Below are 7,199 nucleotides of genomic sequence, written 5' to 3' on the forward strand. Positions count from 1 at the left end.
GTTTTCGGGGAACCATCGATATCACCAAGACCGATTTCGCCGTTGAAAACGAACGTGGATATATCCCAAGTAGGCAATGCCGCCTCCAGCGACCGCTTCACGTGTTGCCATAAGAGCTGGAAACCCGGCAGACGACGGAGCGACGAGCAGACGACGTGCGCTCGCGTGTCGTCTGCTAAAGATTCGGTGTGCTCGGAAAGGAGGCTAGTAAATGATGGTGATGCTGATGCATCGCCAGGGGCAGGTGATTGGTTCGAGGCACAGGAGCCTTCTGGAAGAATCCGTTGCCGAGAGAAGGAGCGGGGGTTCCACCGGTCCACGGACCGGGGGAGAGGGAACCTCTTCCTCTCTCTTTCTGCCCGAAGGCGATGAGGAAGGGCGAGAAGGGACACCAGGTTGTAATTTCGGCAGTTTCGGCCACGTGGCCCTGTGGGGCGTGAAGAAGCAGAAGTGAGGGGGTGGGGGGGGGGGGGGGGGGGGGGGGGAGTTAAGAACTGTGACGTCACGGGAAGCCTGATGTGCTTCTGGTTGAAAGATACGATGATGCTGTATTCGCCCCATCAGTTTGGGTTGGTGCAATCGTTTTGCCTGAAATTATGGTTAAGAGGTAATATCAATAAAAAATAAAATAAGAATAAATGGGAGGACCCTCGACCCCATTCAATGCAAGGCGTGATTTTACTGTCCTTTCTGAAACAGACTAATGTGACTTGTATTTCGTCAGCTGAAGCTATCGGTATTTTAATTCTGCGTGCTTTAAAATTTCGATGTTTAAAAATGTGTATGTGAACGGGATTTATCAACCATGAGTTCGTGTGTCAAAGTCCAATTATGTGTTTAGTTGTGTTCGTGTATCTGATCTGTGTCTGTTATGAACAGGTAAAATGTTCCAGGAAGTGTAAAATCTTTTTACTGAGGTTTAAAGTTTTTTTTTAAATATTGTGGGATTCAGGAATTCAGAGAGTCATCGTCACTTCCAAGTTATAACAAAAACTGAGTGATTTTGTAGCGACTTAAAAAGAAAGATACCAAGCCTGCATGGCCCTTGCTACGTTACTTAGCCCAAATATTTTGCGAACAAATACATTGCCCCTCAATTAGCGTAATTACAATGTTCTCCTGTAGGCCCAGGTCGTGAACAATCAATCTCTGGAATAAGCGTCGCTTGTGGCTGGTTTGATGAAAGAACACCATTTCGCTAGAGCTGACCACGGGAAAATATCGCTTATTCAATTAAACTCGATGTATTGAACATTCTTATTCTTGGTTATTTTCTCTCTCGACGCTGTTGTCTTCTGACTCGCATTTCTTGAACAGCATAAGGAGCGGACAAATATGTATTATAATGAGAGTAAAAGCTGACAAATACATTAATGCGAGCGATTAAAAGTGCAAAAGCACTTCAGTGCGGAAGGTAATTTTGTTATAAATATAAATAAATATAATACAAATATATAAAATAATAATATTATAGATACCGAATTATTTTAGGTTGGAATAACATACCCTTACATGTAATTCAGTGATTAAAAGGTAGTCATGGGAAGTAACAACTTGGCAGAGTTGAGCTGCGGGTACGCTCCCCTCCTCTTCAGTCAGTCGCAGAGCGAGCTGCTCTTCAGCATGTTCCCAGCTGTATCGGCCCCGACAAAGGCATCTAGGTAACTCCACAGGCCTGACAGCAAACAAGGAGGCAGAGGTCACTTTGTGCTGCTAAAATAAGTCGAACCTTTGATTTGATCGTACGTCCCGTTGAAGACGAGTGAGAATAAGTGAGTTATCCAATGTATAAAACGGAGGAAATAGAAAACGCCATCGCAGGCACTGCACAAACACATCGTCAGAAGTGCAGAGGAAAAAATAACAATACTAAAAAGTAAAAAAAAAAAAAAAAAAAAAAGACGAGGCGTATCATAGCGCGGCTTTTGAACAAAGTCGGCGCTACAAGCACGACAGCGTGAACATCGTTTTCATGAGTACTAGCGCGTGCACACGACAACAGGCCCATCCAACGCATACTGTATGCCTACATATAAAAAAAAAGATACCGTAAAAAAAGTTAGTTAAAACATTGCATTACGTGAACTATTTCGCTTTTATAAAAGAAGTAACCCGTGCCTGATGTTTTTTTTTTTTTTACATTGCAGTATTTTATTTATGATTTCTCACGGTCTTTAGACACAGTTAAGAATCTGATTATAAATTTACGACAGATGCCAGGCTATAAAATGGCGTACTTACTGCAAATTACACGATCTCGAGCCGTGAAACTCTAATTTTAAAATTTCACGATATATCGTGGAAAACGTTTTTTTACTTAGATTTCTCGGAAATTTCGTAATTCCTGCAATTACCGTAAAGAGGCTGTGCAGAATGCAGCTCCACGAATTTGAGGTAGAGGCTTAGTACATAAAGGCTGCATAAAAAGATGATGATGATGATGGCGTATAAGTGGACACAGGAGCGGATTTAAGGAGGGGGGGAGGGGGTTAGGGAGGATTGGCCGCCCTTCTCCTTACCTCCTAAAAGCAACCACATTGTATGGAAAAAAGAAATAAACTGCATCAACTTTTTTAGGAAGAAATATAAAGATTTTGGATATTTGGCAGATGTTAAGCCGACGGAATGAAATAAACGATTTTCAATATATATATATATATATAGGGTGTTTTTTTATTATACATTTGTTTACAAAAACCGTGAAAGCTACAGTAATGTGGTTTCTGCAGGTCGGCCAGGTGGACATTATGTGGGTGGCTAATCTTTGCGATAAGTCGGCTAATTAATTAAAGTTCGTTAATTGAATTTTTAATTTGTGAAAATAGACATATAGTTCTAATTAGAAACTTGCTGAGCATCATCGAAAACCCCTATATCTACTATTTTTAGCAGGATATAACGCCGGGGCAGCATTTTACGGTGTTCTGTAACAACGCTTCATTTGGACGCGTTTCTAGATTTCGGTTTCTTATCGAAGCGCATCTTTGCGCCCGCGGTTCTGCTCCCTGGTGGTCGCGGCGCGAAACCACCCCCTCGCCTCCCTCGTACAATGGAGGGAATTAGGGCGCACGTGTTGCGCCTCTCGGCCACTGGGGAGCAGGACCGCGGGCGCGGTGATGCGCTCCGATGAGAAACCGAAATCTAGAAACGCGTCCAAATGAAACGATTTTTCAGAAAGCCGTAAAATGCTTCCCCGGCGTTACATTCTTCCAAAAATAGTTCATTTAGTGGTTTTCGATGATGCTCTACAAGTTCCTAATTGAAACCATAGGTTTGTTTTCAGTAATTAAAAAGTTAATTAACGATTTTAATTAATTAGCCGAGATATCACAAATATTAGCCACCCACATAATGTCCGCCTGGCCGTATAACCCATCTGCACAAACTGCATTAATGTAGCTTTCACGTTTTTTTTTTAACAAATGTGTAAGAATAAAAAAAAACTATATATATATATATATATATATATATATATATATATATATATATAAGAAACAAACAATAATGACCAAAAGTTGGATAGCGTGCCCGCTTTCTGGCGCGATAGCTCGGCGGCCTTGACTGCGCCGGAAAAGGCAGACGGATGGCAGGAGGACCCTGTTTTTTGTTTTGCGTATCATCGCTTATACGTTCATCGGAAACTGCCCCAACTCCTCGGTCGCCCGAATTAAATGACGCGCCGATTAAACGGAATAAGAAAGATGCGTTACACTCCGTTTCACATTAAAGGTCCGCGCGCGGCCGTATGCCGATCCGATGGAGCAAAGATCAAGCAGCGCTAAAAGCATATTGTAACGGCGGTCGTCGTCTTTTTGACTTTACTAATACATGCTAAAACAATCACGCGCACTTTCTGCGCAGTGATCCTGTGCCTTTTGTTATTGTTGTTTATTTTTGGGTGTTATTCTTATAGCCGGCGACAGGAAACGCGCAAAAAACGGCGAGTGACGTGACGATGCTCTCTCGGCGGTGCGTGAATGGCTGCGTCGGATTATAGCGTCGGCTGCAGTAGGATTTGTTCTGAAACGGACTACAAATAAACCGATCACTGATCTGGAAACTTGGCTTGTTTCTTCTCTTGTAAATTCTGTCAGAATATACGACGCTAATGTGAATAAAAGTAAGAAAAAAAAAAGTAAAACAAAATCCCAGCAAATTCGATAACTCTTTTAAAAAGCAGATGTTACTGCGGATTTTACTTTCTTCTACCAAGCGCCATTGACGTTGCGTTTTTTTATTTTTTTCGGTTATCAAATGGCATTTGTTTAGGTCTAGCGTAGAAATAATGTTCTTAGTTAATCCCGTTACTGAAGTAGGAGTTCGAAGCACACGCCCTGTAGTCCACTAAGACGTTCCGGTTTCAAAAAAGATGTTCTCAGGTTTGTGAAGTACATATGATATTTTACGCTTTTCTTTAACTTTTTTACACTTCGAACAAAAATTCTCCATTCTCGAATCCTGACAGAATCTTTTTTGCGTGTCTGGTTTTAGCGATTTTGTGCGAGTCATTGTCGTCTTCTCGTGAGAGGGATTCCTTCTGTGTCACTTTTTGCTTCGGTGCCTCGAATCGTTCGTGCGCCATTTTTTTTTTTTTTTTTGTGGTCCCTTGCTTTTTCTGTGGTTGGTTTCTGCGAACAAGCACGCTTCAAACAGCCCGTCTACTTTTACTGTAACTTATTGGAACTCGTAAGAGTTCGTGCTTTATTCTTCGCGGGAGCTGAGTGATTTGTTCGTTTTCTGAATCTTTTCCGAGTCTTCAACATTGCACAAGGAGGCTGTCTTGATTTTTGATGGCGGGAATGTTGAGCGCGCAAACCATAGTGTTTGTGCTACCGGTAAAGGAACTCTGAAGCGATACCGGGCCTCGAAAGGTCCACTCAAATTGGCGTTAAAGGCCAAAAGGTTGCAGTTGTCCTCACAACGTAGCCTCTGGTTACTCTCGACTTCCCACAGCTGGTCGGAGCCAATGAGAAGGCTTATGCCTGGTTCTGTAGGTACACCGGGAAAGAAAAGTTTGTCTGCGATGCAACCCCTAACTAGCTCAATGATTTCGATAAATTCATGGTTCGCAGCTGCGTAAACAACATTCTCGCAAATGAACGGTGTCTCCACCGCTCACAGGTGTACTGACTTGTCAGCTTCAATTGAACTGTTGTTGTGGTAAATGGCTCGAATTTCCCGAAGGTATTCAAAAGCAGGCTAATCTCTCCTAGCACTCTTAGACCCAGCTTTCGGAAAGCGTCATCCCGTATAAGCGTTCGTTGGCTACCTCCATCGAAGACAGCACGTATGCGCCACGGTTTCCTTCTTCGACCGCCCAACTCGGAATATCGGTAGTGGGACCTGGTCACTTGGGTGTCAATCGAAATGTCGGGATTGTCTGCGCCGGTGGTCTAGATGAATGTTCACTGGTGCTTGCTGAGAGTTTCCAGGTTGGATCGCACATGGTTGTCGCATGTCGTCCTACGCAGAAAGTGAATTCCAACCGTCTGTGGCAATCATTTGATCAATGCCCTGTGGTGGCACACAGAAAACGTCTCAATTCTCCAGCAAGTTTCTTCTTTTTCTCCCCGTAGAGAGAAGTCACTCGTGCAGTTTACGCTGCCGTGTAATGTGCTTCTACAAAAAAAGCACTCCTTTTCGCGGTCTTCAGCGCTCATATGCAGTAATGCAGAGGTTTGTAAGAGGGCTCGTTCTTGTTGTTCGGAGTTATCTCAGTTTGTTCTTGGAGGTCGATCAACGCTGACACCACACCTTTCTCGGCTCTCGATCTCAATGAGTGGATACTCTGCAGCAAATTCTGCAACTGGTCCTCTGAAAGTGCCCGCATTCTTGGAGAGTACCCACCTCGAGGTATCGGTCTCGAAGGCAGCTCAGCAGTACAGAACGAATCTGAGGTAGACGCCAGCTATTCTACTCGTAACCTTGGCAGAGATGGACGCGCAGTCACGTATCTTTCATTCTGGAAGGCTGTTCTCCTTTCTAAATGACCATCACGTCTGTAGTAATCCACCACCATATCGGATGGAAAAGCCTTGATCACGTTGTCTGTTAACATGGTCAAATAGGTGTATAAACTGACGCCATGTCCGCGAAGACCACGAATGTGGGGTTGAACTCGATCGTAAAGTTGTCTCAGACCCTTGGTGTCATTTGAGTAGGTCACAGATGGAAGTAACTGAAGTTCTGAAAGATATTCTTGCTGAATTCGCTTGTAATCTTCAAACTGTCGAATCAAAATTTTAATCGCGTTGTTATAGCACGCATTCGTGACTTAGAGACCAGCGGTGGAGGCCCTGGCAGGTCCCCTAACTAGCGTCTTCAAGTACTGGAACTTCTTGCCTCTTGATAGCTCTTTGTTCTCGTGAACGATACGGTTAAATTGCTGCCAAAATTTCTGCCATTCAGCTAGTTTCGGTAGCTTGATCCCTCTCCGTCTTCGTTCTTTATTACGTGAGGCGATTGCCAATGTTGATGGTCGCGGTGGTTCACCAGATCCTAGCTGAACTACTTTCCCTCGAAGTATGCCCAAGGCGTGAGTTGTTTTTTTCTCGTACTCAATAACTGACTGGTATTCGGCCACAAAGTCGCAGTCCGCAATAAACGGTTCTAACTCTGTGTTGAGCTTCTTTAGTTCTTAACTCACTTCGAGCTTTCTCGCAATGGCAATGGAATCGATATGAGCGACATCCACAGTATCGAGAACAGCGGTGACCTCTCTGACCATTCGGCTATTTTAGGCTCTGCGAGCAGTTCTCTTCGTTCTCACTCTTTCCATGATATTGAATGAGGATTGGGCAAGCTTCTGTGGAAGAGATGGCTTACTCTCTCCGACGTCGTTCCAAGATTCGTTTGACGGTCAGACTTCAGTCCATGGCGTCCACTCGTTCGTGGATCAGCCACTGGCTTCGTTTTCTCTGAGGGTCATTCCTGACTTGACTCGGGCTTCGGCATCGTTAACTTGTTGTGTAACGAGCGCCAAAGACTGATAGTAAGAAAAATAATGGATTTACTATTTACATGGCTTTCAAGAAGCCGCTAACATGGTTCCAAATCGTCATCTGTTCTTCTTCAATTACCTTTCACGCGACCGCGTTCTCCATCGTCGCTTTCTTTACAGAAAGCGTCGCGCGCTGTTTGTCTGCCGCGAAACATCAATAGCGCTTCGTAAAAGGAGGCACAATCAGCAACAGATGTTG

This window comes from Ixodes scapularis, unplaced genomic scaffold, assembly GCF_016920785.2.
Source record: "Ixodes scapularis isolate PalLabHiFi unplaced genomic scaffold, ASM1692078v2 PGA_scaffold0__279_contigs__length_252992795, whole genome shotgun sequence".
Taxonomy (NCBI): domain Eukaryota; kingdom Metazoa; phylum Arthropoda; class Arachnida; order Ixodida; family Ixodidae; genus Ixodes; species Ixodes scapularis.